Source organism: Leucoraja erinacea, chromosome 16 (assembly GCF_028641065.1).
Source record: "Leucoraja erinacea ecotype New England chromosome 16, Leri_hhj_1, whole genome shotgun sequence".
Classification (NCBI taxonomy): Eukaryota; Metazoa; Chordata; class Chondrichthyes; order Rajiformes; family Rajidae; genus Leucoraja; species Leucoraja erinaceus.
Window position 1 is genome coordinate 40431490 of NC_073392.1, and position 6077 is coordinate 40437566.

Here is a 6077-nt window from a genome sequence, read left to right on the forward strand (position 1 = left end):
TAGTGAGTCAGATAGACAGTGTGGTGACGGAGACATTTGGCGTGCTTGCCTTCATTGGTAAGGATATTGAGTACAAAAATTGTCACAAAAGATTATACAAGTTGTTGGTGAGACCACATTTGGAGTACTGTGTGTAGTTCTGGCCGCCTAGCTACAGGAAAGATGTCATTAAATTGGAAAGTGTGCAGAAGGCATTCAGCAGGATGTCACCTGATTGGGCTTGTGGGCTTGAGTTAGAGGGAGAGGTTGGATGGGCTTGGACTTTTTCTTTTAAGTGTAGAAGGCTAATTGGCTTGCTATCAATGTAAGTTGTCCCTAGTGTGTGTAGGATTGTGATAGTGTGTGAGGATTGCTTTTCGGCATGGACTCGGTGGGCTGAAGGGCCTGTTTCCACGCTGTACCTCTAAGTAAGTAAGTAAGTAAGTAAGTAAGTAAGTAAGTAAGTAAGTAAGTAAGTAAGTAAGTAAGTTTATTGGTCAAGTATTCACATACAAGGAAGTTGCCTTGGTGCTCCGCCCACAAGTAACAACATGACATACAGTGACAGTTATGAATGACTGAGAAAACACTAAACATTAATGATAATAAGACATTAATGATAAAAACACTATTGATCAAGCATGTGAACCAACACAAATTAATAAAACTATTTTTTTTTGCAGGATAGATGAGTCTCCATTGCCAGAGTGAAACTGCAGATGCTGGAATACTGATTAAAACACAGGAACTCAGCAGGTTAGACAGAATCTGCGGAGGGAATGGATAGGCGTTGTTTTGTATCGACCTTTAGATTGTTTTCGGATTGGGGCTTTTCTTCAGCCCCTCCACAGATGCTGCCTGACCTGCTGTGTTCCTCCAGCATGTTGTGTTTTACTCAAGTTTCCAGCATCTGTAATTTCTCATGCATACATAATGCTGTGCCACTGCAAAATCTCCTCATCATATGCCTTCTTCGTAGGAGTTCTCATCCTCTCTCTGAAGGGAGGGCAGTGGAGAAGGAGTCTCCTCTCTGTGTCTCTGTCTCCGCTGTCTCCTCCCTGTGACTCCTGCCATTTGTCCGTATTCGGAGTATTAATTCTCATTGCTACCATCAGGCAGGAGGTAAAGAAGCTGGACAATAGATAATAGGTGCAGGAGTAGGCCATTCTGCCCTTCGGGACAGCAGCGCCATTCATTGTGATCATGGTTGATCATCTACAATCAGTACCCTGTTCCTGTCTTCTCCCCATATCCCCTGACTCCACTATCTTTAAGAGCTCTATCTAACTCTCTCTTGAAAGCATCCAGAGAATTGGCCTCCACTGCCTTCTGAGGCAGAGAATTCCACAGACTCACAACTCTCTGGGTGAAAAAGTTTTTCGTCATCTCCATTCTAAATGGTTTACCCCTTATTCTTAAACTGTGGCCCCTGGTTCTGGACTCCCCCAACATAGGGAACACGTTTCCTGCCTCCAGCATGTCCAATCCCTTAATAATCTTATATGTTTCAATAAGATCCCCTCTCATCCTTCTAAATCCCAGTGTATACAAACCCAGCCGCTCCATTCTTTCAATGTATGACAGCCCCGCCATTCCCACACCTCCAAATTCTGGAACAATCGCTTTCCTACAGCGATCAGGTTCTTGGATTAACCTGCACAATCATAATCCTTCCTTAGCATCATAATCCTACGGACCACCACTTCCATTATCAATAAACTCCATTTGACTTGACATTAGTTACTTTCTTGGCATCTGCTATCTTCTTCCAACCTGCAATCGGTCCACCAACAGAACTTAAAATGACTACACTATCCACCTATATACCCCTAAACTAATCACTCTTGAGGAGAATGTCTGTTAGACATATGCAGGACATGTCTGCTTTTGTGAACTTCATTATTGATAAGTGCAGGAAAGAACTACAGGTGCTGGATTAAATTGAAGATAGACACAAAAACCGGAGTAACTCAGCGTTTAGCGTCGAAGAAGAAGTTTCGGGTCTGAAGAAGGGTCTCGACCCGACACGTCACCCATTCTTACTCCCCAGAGATGCTGCCTGTCCCGCTGAGTTACTCCAGCATTTTGTGTCTATCTTCATTATTTGTAATCTATAATGTTTTGTCCTCTAATCTAGTCTTTGCTGGCCTCCATTTAACAGGATTATTCGACTTAACTCTCAGCCTGTTTGCCAATCAAAAATGCATGTGTTTAACAGACAACCTGCCATGTGGATAGGGAATTACATGGTTTGCACATGATGCTAAAGACATTGATATTGGCATGGTTTTCAGGTGAAAATATGCCCTGTGTTTGCCATTTTTCCATAACAATGGAAATTGGACTGCAATCGTGTTGTATAGATGTCAAATTAGAATCTTGATGCTTTACTTAATTTCTTCTGGGACTTGGAAGAAATTTCATTTGCTCCTTGAAACTTTTACATCTTTGAGTCTTGCCCCCTCCAGGCAATATAATTCATCACCAACAGCTCTCGATGGTGCAAAATATACAAGGCTGGTAGATGGGAATGGAGAATGAAAGGTGAATGCCTTTTCATGCCCTTTGCTTTCAGATGTTTCAGATCAAGTTGTGAGTATTACATTTATATTAATGACCATTGCATTTTTCATATATATTTCCTTTGAACGTAGGCTGCCATTCAGCCCATCAAATCTATGCTGGGGGAAATTCTACTCCCCCCAGCATAGATTTGATGGGCTTTAGTTTAGAGATACAGCACGGAAACAGGCCCTTCGGCCCACTGGGACCGCGCCGACCAGCGATCCCCACACATTAACACCCACCAGGGACAATTTTTACATTTACCAAGCCAATTAACCTACAAACCTGTGCGTCTTTGGAATGTGGGAGGAAACCGAGGATCTCAGAGAAAACCCACGCAGGTCACGGGGAGAACGTACAAACTCCGTACAGACAGGGCCCGTAGTCAGAATCAAACCCGGATCTCCGGCGCTGCATTTGCTGTAAGGCAGCAACTCTATCGCTGTGCCACCGTTTCCATTTCCCCCCACGACATTTCTCTGTAATCTATTTTCTATACATTCCCATCAACCCACTTTGAATCCGACCATGCCATACACCATATGAGGAATTTATGTTTGTTAATTAACCTACTAATCTGTATAACGTTAGGGAGTGGAAGGAAATCAGCGCACATGGGGGAAATGCACACAGTCACAAAGAGAACATGCAAACTCCACAGAGTATCAGAAGTCACGATTGGACCCGTGTGACATCAACTGAAAGACAGCTCCTCTACCACTGCATCACAACTACTTACAGTATAACTTGCCAAGTATGAATCTTTGTTCAAGAAGGAACTGCAGATGCTGGAAAATCGAAGGTACACAAAAATGCTGGAGAAACTCAGCGGGTGCAGCAGCATCTATGGAGCGAAGGAGATAGTAACGTTTCGGGCCAAAACCCTTCTTCAGACTGTATGAATCTTTAACTGTTTTACTTAAGATTTGATGTGTATTAAACTTTGCACTATGTACTTATAAAGGCATATTATAGAACTGTACAGTGCGGAAACAGGCCCTTTGGCCCTAATCACCCATGCTGACCAAGATGCCCATTATGCTAATTCCGTTTGCCTATATTTGACTCATATCCCTCTAAAGCTTTCCTATCCATGTACCTGTCCAAATGTCTTTTAAATTGTTAGTGTACCTGCCTGGGTACAAATCCATCTCAATTTATAAATTAGCAGACAAAACAACCGTGGCGGGCCGGTTATCAAACAATAACGAGACAGAGTACAGGAAGGAGATTGAGAGCCTCATAACCTGGTGTCAACACGACTGCCTTTTCCTCGCTGAGATAGTTCTCGACTTCAGGAAGTGACGTGTTAGACATACCCCAATATACATTGATGTGGAGAAGGTTGAAAGCTTCAAGTTCCTATGAGTAAATGTTCTGGAGAACCCATATCGAAGCAATGACCAGGAAATCACAGCAATGCCTCTATTCCCCACGAAGGCTTAGGATGTTTGGCATGTCCCCGTGAACTTTCACCAACTTCCACAGATGCGCCGCAGAAAGCATTTTATCGGGACGCAACACAGAATAATTTGGGTCAAACTCCACCCATGACTGTAAGAGATTTCGGAGAGTTGTGGAAGTAGCTCAGACCATCATGCAAAGCAACCGGCCTTCTATTGATCCATCTACACTTCACGCTGCCTCACCAAGGCCACCAACATAATCAAGAACCAGTCTCACCCTGGTCACTCCCTCTTCTTCCTGCTCGCATCAGGCATGGTGGGAACACAAGGTACAGAAGTGTGAAAACACATACCTCCAGATTCAGGGATAGTCTCTTCCCAGCTATTATCAGGCAATTGAACCATCCTATCACCAACTAGAGAGTGGATAGACACTAAATGCTGGAGTAACTCAGCGGGACAGGCAGCATCTCTGGAGAGAAGGGATGGGTGACGTTTTGGGTCGTGACCTTTCGTCAGACTGATGTCAGGCCCCTGACTTCAGTCTGAAGAAGGGTCTCTACTCGAAACGTCACCCACTTCTTCTCTCCAGTGATGCTGCCTGTCCCGCTGAGTTACTCCAGCATTTTGTGTCCACCTTTGATTTAAACCAGCATCTGCAGTTCTTCCCTACCCAACTAGAGAGCGGTCCTGACCTACCATCTAACTTATCGAAGACTTTTGGACTATCTTTAATCGGACATTGCTGGACTCTATCTTGTACTAAACATTATTTCCTTTATCCTGTATCTGTACACTGTGGATGGCTTGATTGTAATGTTGTATCGTCTTTTCACTGACTGGATAGCACGCAACAAAAAACCTTTACACTTTACGTCGATACACGTGACAATAATAAACTAAACTAAACCAAAACTAAACTAAATGCAACTCAGGTTCCTATTACATTTTCCCCCTCTCACTTTGAACTCTTGTCCTCTAGTTCTTGATTTCCCAATCTGGGTAAAGATTATCTGCATTCTTTCTGTGTGTGGCCCTCATGACTTTATACACCTCTTAGATCACCCTTTAGTTTTCTATCTTGCAAGGAATAAGATCCCAGTCTTCACAATCTCTTCCTATAAGTCAGTGCTTCGAGTCCTGGCAACACCTCTGTAAGTATTCTCTGGACTCTTTGCAGCACAATGGGATCTTTCCGAGAGCAGGGTGACCTAAAGTCAACACAATAGCCCAAGTGCAGCCTCACCAACGTCTTGCACAACCGCAACATAATGTTCAACTTAAAGACTCAGTGCCCTTGCTGAAGGCCAATGTGCCTCTTCATTACCCTGTCCACTTGTGAAGCCACTTCCAGTAAAGGTCCAGGACTTAGTTCATCTCCATGATATTGATCAATTCTGTTATAAACGATGGCATTATCCATTTTGCTTAGAAGCATTACTGCTTGAATTGCATTCTGCTTGGAAGAATTTTGTTTTTGTATTTGCATCACAGTACTATTGGAGTACGTTCACATTTAAAAAAACGTCTAATACTAACACACGTTCACTTATAACCCTGCTATCAGATCATCATTGCCACAAGCCACTTTAGCAGGTCAGCCTGGAGAAGGTGAATTGTCTACCTTTCTCCTGGTGGCTTCTCAACACTTGCTTCCTCTCAACACTGCAGGCAGTCAGCACCCCATAAGTCAATTGCAGCCTAGAAATTGACGTTACCTTTGGGAAGTAGGCTTCTCCTAGGTCCTCTTCTTCTCGCTGCACTGGGAGGCCTTTGTATCGGTTCCAAAAATGTTTTGCTGCATTATATCAAGCTTCCACTGTCAATCTTTGCCTCCTGAATCTAGCTTTGTGCTGTCTGCCTGGGCTTTGCTCTGTTCCTGCTGCCAATTTCCCATGGATTTTGTGGAGTGCCTCGCCATGGCACTGAATTCAAATGAGCCTGTGCATCATTAACATGTTGTTTGGCATCCTGGAGTGTTGGAGTTGTCTGTGAGTTGCAACTGGTCAGTGCAAAGCTGTGTTGAGAGTTTGTACTAGATCTGAGTGGAAAACACAGTTTTCTTGGCAAAATATAAATGCAGAGCTACTTTCAATTGTGCTTGTGCTACTTCCTGAATTTTGTGTT

General features: G+C 43.5%; 1 protein-coding gene across 1 annotated transcript in view; it reads right to left on the minus strand.

The window, feature by feature from the left end:
* The window catches only part of slc6a1b (solute carrier family 6 member 1b), a 92871-nt gene extending 87080 nt beyond the window's left edge, over positions 1–5791 (minus strand). Inside the window, exon 1 of the mRNA XM_055648237.1 lies at positions 5669–5791. The gene's annotated coding sequence lies outside the window, so the exon portion shown is untranslated. The remainder of the gene's footprint in view (positions 1–5668) is intronic.
* Between the last annotated feature and the right edge of the window lie 286 nt (positions 5792–6077).